The following is a 21,522-nucleotide window of genomic DNA, read 5'->3' on the forward strand; positions in this document are numbered from 1 at the left end:
AATTATCGAACGAAAGACGTGTTGTCTGTCTTCAGCATTCAACAGCAGGCTCCAGCAACAATGGGAATGATTGATTTGTAATCCCTGATATCATTGTGCTCCTCCCCGGGTACCATCTCTGATGGCATTTTGCAGACAGGATACCAGACAGCAAGTGCGAAGGGAGCAAAGCAACCTTGCCTGGCAGGAAGGGAATTGATTACCAATCCCTCTTTCTGCCAGGCAGAATTTCTTTGCTGCAATTCATACTTTTCAATGGGCTGTCTACAGACAGCCTCTGGATGGCTTTGGGGGGAAGTGAGGGCAATGACACTAGAGATTACAAATCAATCACTATTATAGAGCCTTTTATTTGGTAGAAGCTTCCAAGCAGAAAACAGATACCAAAAATATATAAAAATCCTGATTTTTTGTTTGCTGTTTCCTTTCCTTAAGCTCTTTTATGCCCTCTTTTCCTCCTGACACCACTGCTTTCTCTTCTTTCACAGCTTTTACTTCCAACTTTCTTAGTACATATTTCTCATTTATACTTGATTTTATCCTTCTATCATCTTTCTCACTGCTAACCTACACCATCCATAATTACCTGATGCGTGAGTAAAACATGATCTTTCTACTCTATCCTGTCGTCTTCCCTTTCTTTCACACCCAGATCCCTCTTCTCAAAAAATGGGAGAGTAACGCTGACAGAGAATGGAGCAAGGTCTACCTAATTTTTATTGTCTTGAAGCCATCTCATATATCATTCTGACTGCTTTTGCTCAGAGCAGTATGTCGGGTTTAGTATGATAGGATCCGTGCAATAAGGAGAGAAGGTAACAGAGAGTCTGGCAAAAGATGATTGTAGCCCCTCAGCCACAGTATAAAACATCCAGAGAAAGCTCCCCATGCGTCAGGGTAGACCCACACGGCTGGGCACTGAAGCCACGGCTGCCATATGTGACATTTCTCATCAGTGATCTCCCATTTTATAAGGGAGATCATGGGTGGAGTCCAATCCAGCCAGAAGAAATCAGAATATATAGTTATTCCAGAGCTTTCACATGAGAACAGTCCTGAACACCCAGCACACAGGTCTGATTTTACTCGCTTTTCTGCTTTCTTTTCATGTTTTAATTCATGTCCTCTTATCAACAGAAGCGTTGTCAACTGGAACAAGTGAGGTTGTATTGACAATATGTTTGTTGGGGGGAAATAAAGACTTTTTAAACAATAAACCTGATCAAGATACAGGTCAGTTTAAAGAAATCAACTTACATGCATCTGGTAAAATAAGTATCAGAGGTGTTGAAAATCACCTTTTAAAAAGCTTTGGCTTACTGAGTGAAAACAACATGCTGTCCTAAAATGTTAACAAGTTTAGATTTAAGTATATTTTCAGAAACTGAAAAATAGATCAAAATTGTCAAAGGAGAATATTTCAAAATTCTGGTGACACTACCGTTTGGTTGTTCAGAACAAAGATTTTATCCATGTATCGATACACAGAAAGTTTTCAAACTATTGACTTTTCATCCTAATCCAAGCAGGAACTTTTTTTCAAAATCTCAGAAATGTGTTTGATTATTAAAAAACCACTTCCTCCCAGGAAGGATGTCACTTTATTGTTGTTCAGAGATTCAAAATTAGGGTAGAAAACTTGGATGCACCTCTCTCAGAACCAGCATTTCCCCTGCGTGAAACATCCACTATGAATTTTCAAGCACACCAGCTATCACAAGCAACACTTCTGAGTTATGACACCACTACTGTAAGGTAGACTACATGACTCGGTTCAAGTCAGTCATGTTCTACCATCAGATGAATTACTACAGCCAGAGAGTAGCGCTTTTGTAGCAACACAAGAGCACAAAAAGCAGTCGGCTAAAGACTGCAGAGGAAACACTTTCCAGCAGGGTATGAAAGTGCCATGAAAACAGCACAGCTTATACAGCAAAGAGTGAAGCTGAGATTTCATGTGTCTTGCTAAAGAAATCAACACCATGTCCCTTCACACCTCATTCAAACTCTTGAGAAACACAGTGAGATACTGGAGGATGTGTTTGTTACTTAGGCTTGTTCCATTTTGGTATATCTCCAGTTATACAGTATTATGCTGAAGTCAACAAGTGAAAAGAAAAAAAATAAAAAAGAAAAAAAAAGCCTGCATGACTCATTTTACGCATCTAATACAAGATATGGGGATCCAAATTTCTATTTATGATAAATTTTTTGACAGTATCAATTCCGGACAAACACACTTGGGCTCCCCAGGTCTTCAGCAGCAGAGCAGCTCTTTTGTGCAGTCCGTGCCAGGACTGCAGACTCCAAGGTCTGTGCTCTGCCCACCTCAGAAGCCCTTTTGGGGGGGCCAGCAGTGAAACCCCCCAGCTCCCTCCCAGGGGATGAAGAACATTTTCACCGTGATGCTGCCTAGCATATAAGAGAAGCTTGTAAAATAAAGATGTTTCCACAGAAATATTTGGGTCAATCAGCATTTTACGATTAAATTCTCTTTCATCAGATAATTTTCAAACAATGTTAAGAGAGATTTTGTGTTTAGGTTTGTAACACATCCTTAATCTCTGTCATTATTTGGAAAACTATATACAACAATAATTGTGTTTACTCTATTGATTCAACTATTGGAAATCTTGAGATTTTGACAAAATATTTCTTTTTATTATGCCATTTCTGACAGTTGAACATTGCTGAAAATAAATAGCAGGTGATTATTTTAATACACTTTTACCGCACATTACTTTAGAAGATTGTTCTAAATTGCTAAAGACAGAACCAATTTATCTAAACAGAATTATTTAACACCAGTATGGATTAGCATTATATAGTCAGGTAGGCAGAAACTATGGATAGAAACCGCAACTCTCTTTCCATTTCTTGTCTTAAATTAAGAAGAAGAGGGCTGCTCTAAAACAAGTCAAAACATTGAATTTTATACCAGAAAGAACATGTCCTCCTTCAAAATCTCTGGTAATTTGGTGATGCTCATAGAGCAATTTGGTGATATTCAGAAAGCTTATATTATTAGACACTCTTTGCAATCCATGTTACCTGCACCTGAAGGCTTGATCATTTCCTCTAAGCTCATATACACAAGGGAAGAAGATTTATAGAAAAAGAAAACAATTTTTTGTGGTTTTTTGTCTGTGAATGCTGGCAGTAAGCCACTGTGTTTCTGAATCTGTAATTTTTATGACTCTATGTTAGGCAGATGTTTATCTAAATCATTTAAATCTCTGTCTTTTCTGTTTTAGACACATTTAGTAATAAGGGATGCTCCCTGAGTAACAGCATACATTAAAAGTTAATTAAGAGGAAGTTAAAGGAGAAGGAAAGTAATTATTTTTTTCATACCCCCAACAGACATTTATTTCATTTTGGCAGGTTAAAAATGAGAAAATTTGGAATAAAGGTGTGAAAATTGGCAACACGTATTTTTAGGGAAAAGCTTTATTATCCATTTCTTTACATGCTAATTAGGAAATGCAACCCACTTGCTAATGTTGAGTGAGACTAGTAAGTAATATAAGTTGCTTCATTAATTTGTTTAATAACCAAACTTTTCAAAAGTAGCATGTCTAAGTCAAATAGCAGGCAGTTATGGGCTGTCATCACAAACCCAACCCATTTTTGAACATTACACTAGTAAACACTATTTACTGGTTTTTTAGTTATTATGCAGTGTCGAATAATGTCTTTATCATTTTAGGTTTAATACAACTATTTACTCTTGACTACTAATTAATGTTTCTGAGAGAGCAAAATATATCTAGAAAAATGTGTGCACACATACTCCCCCCACACTTGTAGACACACACTTTTTAACTTGCAGCTATGTGTTCAACAATTGTTTAACTCTCATTTATAGCAAGTCACACTCTACTGAAAACACTAGGATCTAAATTAAAAATAAAATCTTGATAACAATATGTGCATTTTTCCTCCAGAGAAAGAGTAGTTTCTGGATTTAAAAACAAAGAAAAAAAAAACCAAACCAAAAGTAGTAACAAAAGAATGTCATAAAGCAAAAAAAATCAGTCTTAGCCACAGCAAAGCTGCTCTATTTAAAGTAGGACAATTATTCTTCTAAAATAAAGCCCTCGAGCTCCAAAGATGTTATGTGCCCTGATGTCAGGTCTCAGAAAGGCTGTACGAGAGAGGAGTGCATGCGTGCCCTTAAGGTTGATCAGCTGCGGGGTGTCCTCAGCCAGCCCCAGAAAGGCAGTCCCCCATAGGTGAATGTCAGCCCTCTCCTTGCCTATGCTCAATTGAGTCCAGCTGAACTTCATCATCATGGGTCATGTCTGCTACTGTCGGTGGTTGGGGGGAATTTGAGACATGAGTCTCTGCGTTATTCAGGGAGGAACTGACAAAGGGCTAATTTTTAATAACATGATTAAAAGGGAACCAAAGATGGGAATACTCTGCAAATCCTTAGCAGATCTTGCAAAATCTCTAAACTGGAGAGGTATGGATTTGATGGGTGGACTGTCCGGTGGGTGAGGAATTGGTTAGATGGTTGCATCCAGAGGGTAGCGGTCAACGGCTCGATGTCCAGATGGAGATTGGTGATGAGTGGTGTCCCGCAGGGGTCTGTATTGGGACTGGTACTGTTTAATATCTTCATCAATGACATAGTGGGAGCAAGTACACCCTCAGCAAGTTTGCAGATGACACCAAGCTGAATGGTGTGGTCTACATGCCAGAGGAACGGGATGTCATCCAGAGGGACCTGGACAAGCTCCAGAAGTGGGCCCGTGTGAACCTCATGAGGTTCAACAAGGCCAAGTGCAAGGTCCTGCACCTGGGTCGGGGCAACCCCCAGTATCAATACAGGCTGGGGGGTGAAGGGATTGAGAGCAGCCCTGCCGAGAAGGACTTGGGGGTACTGGGGGATGAAAAGCTGGACATGAGCCAGCAATGCGCGCTCGCAGCCCAGAAGGCCAATCGTACCCTGGACTGCATCCAAAGAAGCGTGGCCAGCAGGTCGAGGGAGGTGATTCTGCCCCTCTACTCTGCTCTGGTGAGACCCCACTGGGAGTACTGCGTCCAGCTCTGGAGCCCTCAGCACAAGACAGACACGGGCCTGTTGAAGCGGGTCCAGAGGAGGGCCATGAAAATGATCAGGGGGATGGAACACCTCTCCTATGAAGAAAAGCTGAGAGAGTTGGGGCTGTTCAGCCTGGAGAAGAGAAGGCTTCGGGGAGACCTTCTTGCAGCCTCTCAGTACTTAAAGGGGGCTTATAAGAAAGATGGCGGCAAACTTTTGAGCAGGGCCTGTTGCGACAGGACAAGGGGGAATGGCTTTCAACTAAAGGGGGGTAGATTTAGACTAGATATAAGGAAGACATTTTTTACGCTGAGGGTGGTGAAACACTGGAAGAGGTTGCCCAGAGAGGTGGTGGATGCCCCATCCCCGGAAACATTCCAGGTCAGGTTGGACGGGGCTCTGAGCAACCTGATCTAGTTGAAGATGTCCCTGCCCACGGCAGGGGGGTTGGACTAGATGACCTTTAAAGGTTCCTTCCAACCCAAACTATTCTATGATTCTATAACATCCATTTTCCAGATTTGGACAGGAAAGATTTTAGAAGGAACCAAATTCACAAAAAAACCCGCCCCTAAACCAAAATTATTCAAATATGTTAGACAGTTTTTCCCAGGATAAAACTGTGGTTTGTTTTTTTTTTTTTTTTTCTGTTTTTGCATCTTGCATTTCCTATCCTATTTCCTAGGAACTTGACATTTTTTGAAATTCAAATTATACTCATTACAAGTATGACTGAAGCCTATTAGCACTTTAACTGTGGAAAATGAAATACTTAGGCCCCAAGTTTCTTATGTGAAAAGGTCTCACTTTAAGTTACCCCATAGCCCTTCTGTGTGATGGTGGCATTGCAGGAGAGCAACAGAGACAATTTGGGTGTTGGTGGGAGAAGATGCCTGACAAGGCATGTTCATGAGGTCTCCCAAATGCTGCAGAGCCAGTGAGGGCAGATCTCTCCATTTCTTACTTAACCAAAGGAGGGAGCATGATGGCCAGGACCAACATGGTTAGGATCATGGTTAAAATACAAACTGTGTTACTGTATGCAAGTTTTCACTAAAGACAGAAGGAAAACAAAAAAAAAAAATTACAAAAGTCTGTAATTGTCACAATTATAAAGATAAACTTCAAAATAGATGTCAAGTAGAGTTAACACAAGGGCATTTGTCAAGAGGTTGCATACTTCCCGAGGCACAGGCTCTGAGACAGGTGGACATGCTACCTGCATTTCCAAAAAGCATCGAATCCCAGACTCAACTTTCTAGGGTTCCATCTCAACTCGTAAAACCAGTTGCATGCCATTACTGGATGGGGCTGGAAACGGGGGCAGGTTTGGTAGCAGGATTGGGGTAGATCTTGGAGTGCAACATGCAGAGGGTCCCACCTGGCCTTACTCTAGTCCTGACCACTCCTGTTCTTCTGTGGCTTCTTGCTAAAGAAACTCTTTGTTGCTTTTGCACAAACCTAATATAAAATAGGAGAGATTTAAATGAAAGGAGGACTGTGGCACAGTCATATCAGCATACATCACTGAGTACCTCCTTTCCCATTCTGAGCTTGTTCACAGTGGAAAATTGGACCATTGATATTTATTCTAGTCACCAACAGAGGCAGATTACGTACAAAGGCTTTGTCACATTGCTAAATTTTGCATCTCGCCTATCAGTTTTGTCCCAGTGTTTCCAATCTGTGTGTGAGAAATGTCTTCTTTTTGAAAGATTATTGCTTCTCTATAAAACATTTTTGAGGAGAGAGAGGGGAAAGAAACAATCAGCTGAGTAAGGGACTGGCATGTAAAATACTATCATTTGCAAAAGACTGGCCTGAAACCCACTTGGAGGCAGAGAAGCTGGGCTTGAGCCACAAAAGAGGAAAAACAGGAATGCAATAATTACATATTTATTTTTAGAGAAAATGAAAAGCTAAATAAACTATAAAACCAGTGTTTACCGGCAAATCCTTTCTGTCCTGAAAACCATGCTGAGTGATGCAGGAACAGTCAGTTCTCAGGGGATCAACTGGTGGTACCTTTTTGGCAGTGTTTCGTTCCTCCTGTGTTGGTGCCAGGACGCATTAGGTCCCAAAACAATTAATTTTAGTAGTGCTGCAGCAAAGTATTGCCAGAAATCTGAACTTGAGCGACAATGATGCTGCTGCTGAAGCTTGTTTTTCTGCCCTAGCTCTGAAATCACCTCACAATCAAAGAGGGGCTCTGAGATTGCACTCCTGAAAGGAAGCTGATGGACCTCAGCCTGCCAGGAAAGCAGGACACAAAGCATCCAAACATAGCATTTGTGAAGGGATTAGTGCACTCACGATTGCATTTGGCATGGGATAAGTGTGTGTGACTGGGATTTATGGTAGGGATGAGGAATTGCGTGCTGACTGCTTTGATAAATGTGCATCCTTGAGGTATGCCTAATTGTTCTAAGAAAACGAAGGAGATACCATTAAACACAGGAGGAGAAAACACATAGAGGAAATTCTGTAAGCGACCCCACAGCACTCTGAGGAGGAGCTTGCCTCCAGATGAAGAGCCTGGGCAAATGTTACAATGCAAGAAAACCTGGCTGTTAACTAGAATGACACAGCAATTCACACCACTGATTGGAATACCATCCTGTTAGGAAAGTCCAGACCAGCACGGTGACAGAGACAGATCTCTTTTAGTTGCTTCACATAAATTACAGCATGTAATTAGCACTGCCTTGTATTCATTGCTGCAGAGAGGGGACACTTGGGATTCTCAGGGTACCAGCACAGACATTTCGCCATGAAGCGAGTCACTACTAGTTTTGACAATTTCACAATAACAACGCTGTCACATTACCTCATCTACAAGACAACAAAAGAACATGCATTTCTATTTCTATAGACAATATGAAATCCCATCAGGGTAGTCTACTGGAGCAACTTTAAATAGAACTGTACAACACAAATTAGGTGCTGCCTCATTGCTTCTCCTCTCCAATAGCCCATGCTAATGTCTCCCCATGTCCAGATCAATACTGTACAACACCTGAAGATCCTTCTTAGGACAACTGTCATATATTTTTCATTCCATCTCCACCACTTTAGCAATCAGGTCTATCTCTCATTTGCATCAATTTAATCCTTTCTGCAGAATGAACCCAAAGACATGAGTAGAGAAAAAGATTCCAGAAAGAGAGAATTGAGTATGTTTGTATTTTAGGACTTCAGCTGAATCATCTTTAGGTTATTAGCATAGCACACTGTGAGATGGCAAGACTCTTACTTTTTAAAGTGTTATTTTTTCAAGCCCTAAGCTACAGTCTACATCAACAAGAAGGGTGAAAGGGAAGGTGGAAAAGAGGTGAAGTGATATGCCTGCTGCTCATAAGCAAATTCCTGGCTGTGTGAGAAAGAGAAAAAGCATCTCCCAAATTTCATATCAGTTTCATATTAGACCAACCATGCTGCCTCTTAACATAAAATGTCCTCAACTGTTTATCACGCTTATAAATATGGAAGCTGAATTCAATAATAATTAATAAAAAAGTTGCATTTTGGCCTTGGACCATAAAATGTGAACAACACCTCTCCGTGCTGTTGCCTTGGGGGTATCGGAGCATAGAACTGTTTTAAACCTCTGACTGTCTGGCAGTTCTCTGTACATTAAACATGTACTACAAAAATTCTATCGTATGGGAAATGTTTGAAGTATGAATTACCACTGCAAACTTTCACTACCCATTGACACTGCATGGGGCATCCTACTCAAAACCAATTTGACAGCCTACAGCTTTTTCTTCAAAACTAGGACCCTCAACTACTTTGCAGATGACACTTAAAATTGACTATTTAAGCTTTCTTGAAGCAGCAAGAAAATATTTTTTAAGCAAATATCTTGCAAGCTCTGAAATTCTAGTTTTTTGAACACACAGCTGAAGTCATCCCAAAGGCCTGCCTGTTTTTCAATTCAAGCCGTTTCCCAGACAGTATCTCTTTTGCTATTATGACAAGGATGCGTGAACGGGAAGTCTAAAGAAGCCACCCACCGAGGCTGTGGGGAACCAGAATGGGAACAAATCTATACACATGCAGTAGCAGTTAGAAGAGAGTAATCAAAGCAACAGATTGATTCACCACCAGCGTTTTGATTCAGTATTTACCAAACTGGAAAGTTATTTATTGAAAATATATTACTTACTTCACAATGTCATTGTTCGTAGAAAGGAAATTGATTTGTAAGGTTTGGGGTTTGTTCTTTTTTTTAATAGATCTTTTTGAGAACGTGTAGCTGGTCACCTTGTCATCAGACTTCTGAAACTTAAGTTCTTACAGCTATGTCTGGGAAGGGACAGTGGAATACATGGCTTGATATATAACAGCTCATGCTTGGAGTAGAGAGTCTAGCGTAATTGAATTTGAAAAGTAAAAACCCATCATAGCATATTCTGTGTAGACAAGTGTGTCCGGACGCCTTACTTCAATCTGACAGAACAGCAGCTCTGTACTTAGTAGCACATAAAAACAGCTCGTGGGGAATCCAGATAAAAGGAAAGATAACAAACCACCCACTCCTTTTCTTCAGCCTAACATGGTAGAGCATTGTAGGCATGCAGGTGGAGAGGCGGACATGCTGATCCACTAAGAGGAGCTTTCATAAAAGGTTCACGGCTATGATCTGCTTTCCTCAATTAATATGTGAGGAAAGAAGATTCCACAATTCATTGTGGAAAGGAAAAAGAGCATTTAAGATGTAATGCCTTTAACTTAAAAGGCTAACAGATTTATCTATTTCTCATACAACCTGAACAGCATATTCTATTACAGCACAGTAATTTTTCCCCCCACTGCCTCATCAAGAATAGGATTTGGTTCTGAGCAAATGTCTTGAAGCAGAATCTAACTGTAGCAAGCACAACAATTACGATCTAGAGAAAGTGTTTGCAGTTGCTGTACACAGTAATTCATGAGAGCTCAGTTCCCCAAATGTCTATAAAGCTCACAATATTAGACTACTCCCAGATACCCCTGAGATGTATTTCTTTGATGCACATGCTTATCTGAATTCTGTCTCCCATGATTTAATGAGTTTCCGTGTGCACAGGAATACACATGTTCTACAGGCACAGGAGGTGCTGAATATGGGCAGGTGTTTGCTTAGCAAATTTCCACATCCATACTTCAAAGTTTGGCCTAGTTTCCGATTAGCTTGCATGTGCAAGCAGTATGGTGATACTGAACTACGTTTATAACAGGCTCCAGAACAGGCTGTCTTCATACATATGAACTATTGCGCCAATTAGCTACTTTTGCAGTGATATGTAAGCTGGATATTTTATACGGAAAGACCTGTGGCAGAGGGTAAAGTATTTGTAATAGAGCTTTCATCTCAAATGCGTTTCCTTCTCTGGCTTGTCAGGACATGATAGCTAAATTTCAGAGATGATGCAAAAGCTGTGACTGATTTTACTTCATATAACATTATGAGCACCTTCTGAAAAGCCCACAGTACAGAATACAATCAGTATGAAACTCAGTAGTTCTCCATTCAGGGGAAGGCGAACAGTGCCTGGCTGTGTACCTTGCTTATGAGTGACTATTTTTTGCTTGTAGATTCCAAACTTTCTATCAGTTCTTAAATCCTCCAGTGTCACCTCTCATTTCTGCTCTGTCAAAGGTGACGTGTTAAGTGGTCTTTCGAAAATTTTCCAGCAAACACCTTTGTGCTTTCCTCCCTGCTACCTTTCACACCTATAAGTATCCATGGGCCAACTTGGCTGACCTCTAAAAATTTCCCTTTACTTCTCATGCCTATAAAAAAGCTGCTAATAAATGGTCTGTGTAGTACAAAGCATTGTTTATGATGTTAAATAATAACATAATGGTTTCACTGAAATTTTGTGCTCTCTGGCTGAAGCTTCTGGCTTCTGCCTTGGTTATCAGCTGTCCAGAGGAGAAGCATGCTATGGCTAAGTACCTACTATCGTTCTTCACACAATGGAGGCCTGGTCTGGGAAGAGAGGCGTTAATATAATATCAACTAAGTAAATTTAGCTATTATTTTTAATTAATTTAGGTATTGTGTGGCCAGTGGTAATCTGGTAGGAACATTATTACACACATACACACACTAAATTGCTTTTTTACTAATGACTCATTTGTTTTATTCTTGCCTCTTTCAAAAAAGCGATTAAGTTGAAAATGACCTTTTGAAGATTGTACTTTGGACTGATCTTTTCATTTTTAATTACTTACTTTGCTTTAATTGTTACATTAGGAACTATTAAGAAAGCAGCCAGCTTCATAATCAATAATTTAATTAGAGTTTTAGGACCAAGAAGTCAATGCAAATGTTATTCTGCAGTCAGGCCTTTCCCAAAGCCTTTGAAAGAACTTTACTCCCATTTTGTTTCAAAGTGACACTGGCGACATAAAAATTAAGTTCATACTTACTGCAATATATCTTGTACACACTTTATAGATATACACAGGCAGCTGGTAAGAAGTTCAGATTCAGGTCAATCTATTTGCTGCCCAGGCAGGAATACAGCCTGCTTCTCTCAATTCATTTCTAAATAATCAGTGACACAGCCAAATGCCATTACACTGCACACTCCGACAGAACCCACTCCCTGTATGGCACGCCAGGAACCATGCTATCTAAGGGTTTACTGAAATCTAAAGCCAGATTTTTCCCCCGGCTAGAACTTCAAATATTTTAAATTTATCTATTTATAGCTCTCTAATTACTACTAATATTCTAAGATAACCAGTGGCAACTGAAAATTGATCCACTCTAATTTTACAACTGATGGAATCTGATTCAATCAGTACTGAATTAATAGCCTTCTCCATTCCACTGTTGCCTCTCTGCCTGCCCTTGCAAGTTTGCAACACATCAGCGTCAGTGATACATCACAGGGAGCTGTCAGTGGAGCTGTGAATTGCATGGCCTGCTGCCTGGAATATGGATGTCCCTCATTTGTAGTTATAGGCGTGTGTTTCACATGACTACATCACTCCAAAATGCCTTGCCAGAAGCAACCCCCTAGCTGGTAAGGCATGAGTAAATAGAAACTAGTGCGGAGACACACACGGCCAAAAGCACCTCCCCATCATCCATCATTAGACTAGGGGGAACCACCCTGGGGAATGTGAGGGAAACACAGCACATGGATGAAAAAGAGCCTTAAACCAGAACAGAAGCTCTGGTGAAAGGCACAAAAACTTGCAGAAGGGTGGCTGCAGTGACCTGCGAGGAGGGAGGGAGGTTTACATGGCACCGGGCCTGCTGGTGACAGACGGAGTCCAGCTGTCTCACAAGGGAAAAAGGATCATGGCTCATGAATTGGCAGGGCTCATTGAGAGGGCTTTAAACTAGGTTCGAAGGGGGAAGGGGATAAAACCAGGCTCGCTAGAGATGAGCCGAGGGGTGGCGTGCCGATGCCGGGGGCGAAATCGATAGCCCAGCTCAAGTGCATATACACCAATGCACGCAGCATGGGCGGCAAGCAGGAGGAGCTGGAAGCCATTGTGCAGCGGGAGAGATATGACTTAGTCGCCCTCACAGAAACATGGTGGGGTGACTCTCATGACTGGAGTGCTGCAATGGATGGCTACAGACTCTTCAGAAGGGACAGGCGAGGAAGGAGAGGTGGTGGGGTGGCCCTGTATGTTAGGGAGTGTTTTGATTGTATAGAGCTCAACGATTGTGATGATGGTACGGTTGAGTGTCTATGGGTAAGGATGAGGGGGAAGGCCAACGAGGCAGATATCCTGCTGGGAGTCTGTTATAGACCACCCAACCAGGATGAAGGGGCGGATGAAGCGTTCTATAAGCGGCTGGCAGAAGTCTCTCAATCGCTAGCCCTTGTTCTCGTGGGGGACTTCAACTTCCCGGATGTCTGCTGGAAATACAACACGGCAGAGAGGAAGCAGTCTAGGAGGTTCCTGGAGTGTGTGGAAGACAACTTCCTGACACAGCTGGTGAGTGAGCCTACCAGGGGAGGTGCCTCGCTCGACCTGCTGTTTACTAACAGAGAAGGACTGGTGGGAGATGTGGTGGTCGGAGGCCGTCTTGGGCTTAGCGACCATGAAATGGTAGAATTCTCCATTCTTGGTGAAGTAAGGAGGGGGGGCAGCAAAACTGCAACCATGGACTTCCGGAGGGCGGACTTTGGCCTGTTCAGGACGCTGGTTGAGAGAGTCCCGTGGGAGACGGTCCTGAAGGGCAAAGGGGTCCAGGAAGGCTGGACGATCTTCAAGAAGGAAGTCTTAAAGGCGCAGGAGCAGGCTGTCCCTGTACGCCGTAAGAAGAATGGGCGGGGAAGACGACCGGCCTGGCTGAACGGGGAGCTCTTGCTGGGACTCAGGAAAAAAAGGAGAGTTTACCGCTTGTGGAAGAAGGGGCAGGCGACTCAAGAAGAGTACAGGGATCTCGTTAGGTCGTGCAGAGAGGAAATGAGAAAGGCAAAAGCCCAGCTAGAACGCAATCTGGCCGCTGTTGTTAAAGACAACAAAAAAAGTTTTTACAAATATATTAATGACAAGAAGAGAGCCAAGGAGAATCTCCATCCTTTATTGGATGCAAGGGGGAACATTGTCACTGAGGATGAGGAAAAGGCTGAGGTACTCAATGCCTTCTTTGCCTCAGTCTTTAACAGGCAGACCAGTTATCCTCAGGGTACTCGGCCCCCCGAGCTGGAAGACGGGGACGGCGAGCAGGATGAACCCCCCGTAATCCAGGAGGAAGCAGTCAATGACCTGCTATGCCACCTGGACACTCACAAGTCTATGGGGCCGGATGGGATCCACCCGAGAGTGCTGAGGGAGCTGGCGGAGGTGCTCGCCAAGCCGCTCTCCATCATTTATCAGCAGTCCTGGTTAACGGGGGAGGTCCCGGAAGACTGGAGGCTTGCCAATGTGACGCCCATCCACAAGAAGGGCCGGAAGGAGGATCCGGGGAACTACAGGCCTGTCAGCCTGACCTCGGTGCTGGGGAAGATTATGGAGCGGCTCATCTTGAGGGCGCTCACAAGGCATGAGCGGGACAACCAGGGGATCCGGCCCAGCCAGCACGGGTTCATGAGAGGCAGGTCCTGCTTGACCAACCTGATCTCCTTCTATGACCAGGTGACCCGCCTAGTGGATGAGGGAAAGGCTGTGGATGTGGTCTACCTGGACTTCAGCAAGGCCTTTGACACTGTCTCCCACAGCATTCTCCTTGAGAAGCTGGCGGCTCACGGCTTAGACAGGTGGACTCTGCGCTGGGTCAAAAACTGGCTGGACGGCCGGGCCCAGAGAGTTGTGGTGAATGGAGTTACATCCAGTTGGCGGCCGGTCACGAGCGGTGTTCCCCAGGGCTCAGTACTGGGGCCGGTCTTGTTTAATATCTTTATTGATGATCTGGATGAGGGGATTGAGTGCACCCTCAGTAAGTTTGCAGACGACACCAAGTTGGGCGGAAGTGTTGATCTGCTGGAGGGTAGGAAGGCTCTGCAGAGGGACCTGGACAGGCTGGATGGATGGGCCCAGGCCAACTGGATGAGGTTCAACAAGGCCAAGTGCCGGGTCCTGCACTTCGGCCACAACAACCCCATGCAGCGCTACAGGCTTGGGGAAGAGTGGCTGGAAAGCTGCCTGGCGGAAAAGGACCTGGGGGTGTTGGTCGACAGCCGGCTGAACATGAGCCGGCAGTGTGCCCAGGCGGCCAAGAAGGCCAATGGCATCCTGGCCTGTATCAGAAATAGTGTGGCCAGTAGGAGTAGGGAAGTGATTGTGCCCCTGTACTCGGCCCTGGTGAGGCCGCACCTCGAATACTGTGTTCAGTTTTGGGCCCCTCACTACAAGAAGGACGTTGAGGTGCTGGAGCGTGTCCAGAGAAGGGCAACGAGGCTGGTGAGGGGTCTGGAGAACAAGTCTTATGAGGAGCGGCTGAGGGAACTGGGGTTGTTCAGCCTGGAGAAAAGGAGGCTGAGGGGAGACCTCATCGCTCTCTACAACTACCTGAAAGGAGGTTGTAGCGAGGTGGGTGTTGGTCTTTTCTCCGAAGTAACAAGCGATAGGACGAGAGGAAATGGCCTCAAGTTGCGGCAGGGGAGGTTTAGATTGGATGTAAGGAAAAATTTCTTTACTGAAAGAGTGGTGAAACATTGGAACAGGCTGCCCAGGGAAGTGGTGGAGTCCCCATCCCTGGAGGTATTTAAAAGACGTGTAGATGAGGCGCTTAGGGACATGGTTTAGTGGGCCTGGTGGTGTTGGGTTGACGGTTGGACTCGATGATCTTAGAGGTCTTTTCCAACCTCAATGATTCTATGATTCTATGATTCTAGGTGGGCAATCAGGTGTGCTGGGAGGTTTGTGAGCTTGGCAGCAAACAGGAATTCAAAGGCAGGTACACCTATAGGTTGCTAGGGAAGGATGAGAGGACTGCTCTGGCCATGGGAAAGGCAATGATACGAGAAAGGAGCCAAGGCTCACTCTAAGACACACAGCGAGTTAAAACCAGGCTGGGCTACACTGCAAGAAGCCTTGCCTGAAGGGTGCAAACTTCTAGCTACAGGAGGAAACTCAGGCAGAGCCCCTGGGGAAACCACGACAGTACAGGAATGAAATCATCAGGCTGCAGAGGACCCTGTTGCTCTCTTCTCTGGTAGCAGCTTAAATGACTGTGAACATCATGATGAAAAGGTGTTACTTTAATCTAACTAACTACATCACTGCCAAGATAAAGCCATTTATACCTTTCACATGAATTAGGAGTCAAGATGGATATTAAGCTTTAACATACAGAACTGTCTTGTCTCCTCAAAGACTTCTCCTTGAAATGAAGTAAGAACGTAGGTTTTCAACGTTGTGGAGACAAGGCAGAGGAAGATAACATGTTAAAAGGGGCTGCCTTCCCACTGGCAAAAGGACTCTGACATCTGGTAGACAGGCCCAGGCATGTCAATGAACAGGAACAGCTTAATAAAACAGTAATTATAACCTCTTAAGAGCCACTAATTCACCTGGAGCTTTGCAGAACAAGGTAACTTGTCTGATCTAAAATATTTAGAGTCTAATTTAAACCTAGTTTAACAGGGAAAAAAGCCCACGAGATCAACTGATTATACAGTTTGTTAAACTTTGGATTTAATGGTTTGATTTGGGAGCAAAGTCAGGAAGGCAAGAAAAAGGAGGGACAAGTCAGTAATGGCAGGCCAAATGAAAGACAGAGTCATAGTTCCAGTCTGAGGGTTATTCTGGGGACAGCAGCCAAATATATTTTGAAGGGCAATGGTTTTCCTGCCTCTCAGGAAGAAAAGAAACCCACAGCAAAACAAGAACATAGGACACTTTCTTGCTTGCATCTGGGTCAACTGATCCAAATTGCAGAGTTATATGCTCATTATTTGAAATATTTTATTTTAATCTGCCTTTTTCCACAGAAGTTGTTTTGGAGAAAAGTCAGAATGTAGCATTTTTAAAAATGACAGTGACCTTATCAAGTTTTTTTCCAATTATTTTTCAAGGTTAGAAGGAAATGAAGGCATTTTTCCTCAGCCATATTTTTGGTTTTGAAAAATTGGCTCTAAGTCTCTAGGAAAGCATCCCAAACAGATTTAATATAAACCTCTTCAAGTTTTACTTTTGTCTTTTGTGATATTACTTCTTGGAGAAAACCTAATCTGTATTCATAGCTATTTGTTCCTGATTTCATATTTTACTGTGACTCAAATTCCTTTTCATATTAAGACAGGGGGTTTTAAAATATGAACCCATTATTTACAAATACGTAGAACAGAATCAGGAACACAAAATTTGTTACACTTCATGCCAGGAACTGGACTTATCCTTGCATGTCCCTTATTTACAGCAAAATAATTCAATTACACTAAGAGATTGAAGTTTGCATGGAAGAGCTCTTCGTCTCCAATACTGACCACTTCAATCTTTGACCTACTTTTGAAAAGGATTGACTTGAACCATAAACTGCCTGTCAAAGATTTTTTAAATGGCCCATCCTGTCTGTCCACCCAGCTCTTGAATTCGGTCCTCAGGAGTTCAAAAGGGTTCAAATAAAACTGACAAATCCAATACCCTGAGGATATTCTGACTGATAATTTTGTGTCTAAGGTGTTTACTGGGGGATAAATCAACTGGACTAGGCCAAAAAATGCAAAGACAACCAGATCAGCTTTCAAAGTGACTCCCTTTGGCTGCGCTGTGCCTGTCTCATACACCTGATCCTTAAATACTCTGACATTTTTCCTGAATTTGCCTCGTGAATATCCACTCCAAATGAACACAGGCATAAAAGCCCCCACCACAGATAGGCAGCACCCCAACAAAAAGCTGGATATTCCCACATACTTTAAAGCTACTGACAAAAAAGTTCTGACAAAATCCATGTTGAAAAACAAGTAGTCTAAATGGTAATTTATATTTCACTGGAAGAAACAAAAATAGAACAGGTTATTTTAGGGAATTACTAATTTGAAAATTACTGAATTCTGACAAAACCAACACTGAAAAATAAGTGGTCTAAAAGATAATTTCATTAGAAGAAAGAAAAAAGGTTATCTAAGGAAATTACTAGTTTGGAACAATGCCACTGAATTTAATCAAGTAAGAGTTAACTAGCTTTCAGGCACAATCTAGTTGGAACAGGAACCACAGCAGGGTTGTCCCATGCCATAGACGTCACACGGTGGGGGAAGACGGGCTGTATTGTGAAGGAAAAAATTGCAAGACTGAAGCTTAGATCAGCATCGTTGTAATTATTCTACATCCATATGAAACACATAAGCAGCTAAGCCCTCATAATTAAAATGCTGCACCACAGCTGGCAACCTTCGCAGAGAGCTCAAAAACTGGTGTACGTAAGTATTTATTCTCTGGTAGGACACAGTGTGAAAAGCCCTTTTAAATAGTCACTGTCCTTAAATGATCTGTATGCCTTAAATCAGATGCCTTTTGCAAGACCGCAAAAATGCAAATTACACTGCCCCAAATTCTTGGGCATTTACTCTGCTGTTTCTTTGAACTCACAGATAGATCATTTCAGGATCTAAAAGTCTGTGGGGTAGATCATGAAAAGCCAAGAAAGAAAAGTCCCAGGCAGTATCTTACCACCACTGCCTGTAACCACTCTGTAGAACAAGTGTGGTGGGGTTGCTGTGGACCACAGGAAAGGTGGTGCCTGACAGCAGGGCTGAGCACCCACTGCCACTTCTCCTACCAGATGGGGCATTCATTTGGGTTTCCCTGCTGTTGCCCAGAGACCTAATTGCATGGAAACTTGAACTCTATCAAACCCTGGCTAACATTCAAAAGCTATTAGCAGAAAATGATAAGCAGACATCATGAGTACAGAAGCCTCAATTTATTAGGAAATAATGCTTTAAAAAGGGCTGTACATTAAGACCTTTTTTTATCCAATGCCACATTTAAAGAAAAAAACCCTGCCCTAAAAGAACACCCAGCTGCCTCTTGCTCTTTTCACTGACTACTTCTTCCTACTGTGTTTCTCTGAGTGTAATGTGGCCCTAAGAGTCCAGCCTGCCCTACTATAGAAAATGTGGCTGTACCACACTCATGAACCACTTCCAGGGGCTAAGAGAGAACCAATTTCTTCACGCCCATGAAGAAATACCCCTGCATGAGCCTGAAAGGAGGCTCTGCCTGGATTCCCACTCCCATCCCTCGCTTTGGGGCAGGGGGAAACTTTACACCAGTCTTTGAGTATGATGGCCACAGCCAGGTTCTGGCTCAATGAGAATGAGTTATCATTACTGGGAGCTATTTGCTGCTGTTAAGGCAGGATTTTGGACAATCTCATTCTGTTTTTCCCTTTTTCCTCCGAGACTGGTGCCTGCATTATTAATCAAAGACCACACTACCTTGGAGCTTCTAACTTTTGATTGTGCTGTTCAGGCCACAAATTACTGTCAAGGATAAAATTTGATGCACAGAGCTAGAACTTGCATCTGGTCACTGTTCTGCTGTGCTGTCTTACCCCTATTTAAGTCATCTTTGACCCAAATAGTAAAAAGCTGACATGCTTGATGCCTTCCTGTCTGGATGTCAGGGATATTAGTTTGAGAGTAGACTGGGAATGGGATCCTTTCATTTGTGTTATATGCCAGCAGTCTTCTGCAAAAGGAATGCAGAAAAACAGGGCTTGTCTTAAATGCTTGGGCTACACTGTATAAAGTCAGAAATATATCCTGGATAATTAACAAATTAAACTACAAGCACTGGGATATCAGTGACCAGTAGAGACCAAAATGGACAACAATTATCAAACAATATCTCAAATGCTTAGTATTTCACAAAATCAAATAGAAAAATAGATCATTGTATGAATCTAACTTTTTACAGAGCTGTGCATGTGCTGAACTTCATTCACAAGAATAGAATCACTGATGTGAATGGGACTGTCCAGTTAAGTACACACACAAGTCTTCCCAAATCCTTGTCGGACACATTCCTTAGGGCATTACTACTGAATGCTGACTTCTAAATGACAGTCACTGCACAACTTTTTAAAAAATGAAATAGCCAGTTATAGAACCTGACATTTCAAAAATCAAAAAGCAGATGAGATAGTTACTAAATCAATACGTTTCAAACATGTAGAATGAAAAATGTGAGTATCTTTTTTTCCTCTATTTAATTATTTAAGTGTATAAATATTTGGCATTTTATCTGTCTGAGAAAGAGCAAAGATTCAGCTTGGCTTAAATGTTATCCAGACAAATCTGACTAGCCCCAAGAAATTACTCATCAGAACGTGGGAGACGCAGGTGAGTGGCAGACCGCTTATCATGAGAAGAATTAACCCAGGCAGGTGAACTTGTACTCTTGGGGTCTCATGTCCTTTTGCACCTCTCACATTTATCATTGGACACACTTTGCAATTCATGAGTAGAGATGCTCACTCTGATGTGTCAGCGAGAAAATATTCTGGTGAAGAGCCAGAATATGCTTGTCTTTCTATGAAACTGGCATAAAGAGAAATAAATTCTGCAGCTTATCTTGGCATGAGAGCCATCAGCTTTACTGGCAAGAAATTCCTACTAATGAATTGCAGCCTCCGTCTCATACATCTTATCTACCGGGAGTCTGGCATGGTATGAGGATGTATCTTTCCAAATCCAACACCAACTCCGTGTTTTCTCCCAGAATGTTTGGAAAGAGCCGTAATCATCTTAATACTATTCATCCTTCTGTGTTCTCATTTCCCTATAGGCAATATATATCTTAGTTTTAAAATTACAGTCAATGCGCTGTAGATTTTTCTAACCATTAGATCTGACCCTATGTTATCCAGAAAAAAAAAAAAGAAAAAAGTAATGTCATGTGTTTCGAAAGTCTGAAGGCTGCTTTATAGCTTCAGCTTAGTAATTACAAAGATTTATGTTCCATTCTGCCCCAAATCCAGAGTTCATTGTCCATTCAACTTTCACCTCTTTGACTTACAGTTCTCTACATCCATTATGTTTAATAATAGAGAGCTGACTAAAGTTAATGATTGAAGAGCAAGATATGATTAATAATATGAATCTAATTTAGGAGAAAACAAACTGGAGTATGATTTTCATGTTTCATTAAAACTATCTTAAATGTACTCCTTAATGCTAATTGATCTCACAGAGGTGAGAAAATACTCTGTTCCAAATTAATGGGAGAAAATCATTCATCTTTCTGGAGGGAACATTTAATATCATTCAGTATTTAGAGGGAGATAGCATCTTCACAGTGATTTCACCACTTAAAGTGATGCTTTAATGTGGGCATGTATCTGAAATCTGCAAAATTTCCCACTGAACAGGGAAACAATTCAACAGAATAAATACACAACAAAATGCCGTATACAATGTTTTCTCTTCACAAAAGGTCTTTCCTATCTTAGCAAAATTACCCAAAGTTGACAAACAGTGCTGGTGAATGAAAATTGGGCAGGGTTTTTCCATAAGTTTACCAAAGAAAAACTCTTTTATAATTATGTTAATTTGCTATGAACAGGAGATTACTGAGACATTTGCAAGATAAAGTTCCTTGCAGGATTTACTGAAAACAAAACAAAGCAGAAATCTATTTTTCCACTGAGTTTTTCACTTTTGATTGTATTTCAATATTTTTTCTCTTTTTGAATTATTCATATTTGGATATCAAATATTCTTACAAACCAACGCATTTAAGAACAATGAGTCTTGACTGGCTTCATTTTAACTTGTTGTGCTTTATGCCCAGGATTATTATTAAATGACCTTCTATTCAGTCTGTTTCTATGATGCATAAATAGAAATTGCCTAATGAGCATCTCAAACATTCCACTGTCATTTTCATGTCATTTTTTCTTATCCTATGTTTGTATAGCTCTGATGACAATACCTATTAATACACAGCAATAGCTCTTTGCCTCCTTCCTCTTAAATCCCTTCCATGAATACAATCTTCTCTTCCAGGCTGGAATCTTGTATCTTTACACTGTTTGTGAAATGCAAAGTGACCGTAAT

The 21,522-nt window shown here is 42.0% G+C and overlaps 1 protein-coding gene across 1 annotated transcript in view; it reads right to left on the bottom strand.

Moving 5' to 3' along the window:
* SPAG16 (sperm associated antigen 16) overlaps positions 1-21,522 on the bottom strand; it is a 427,499-nt gene that overhangs the window by 146,803 nt on the left and 259,174 nt on the right. The window lies entirely within an intron of this gene.

Source organism: Aptenodytes patagonicus, chromosome 6, assembly GCF_965638725.1.
Source record: "Aptenodytes patagonicus chromosome 6, bAptPat1.pri.cur, whole genome shotgun sequence".
NCBI classification, from domain to species: domain Eukaryota; kingdom Metazoa; phylum Chordata; class Aves; order Sphenisciformes; family Spheniscidae; genus Aptenodytes; species Aptenodytes patagonicus.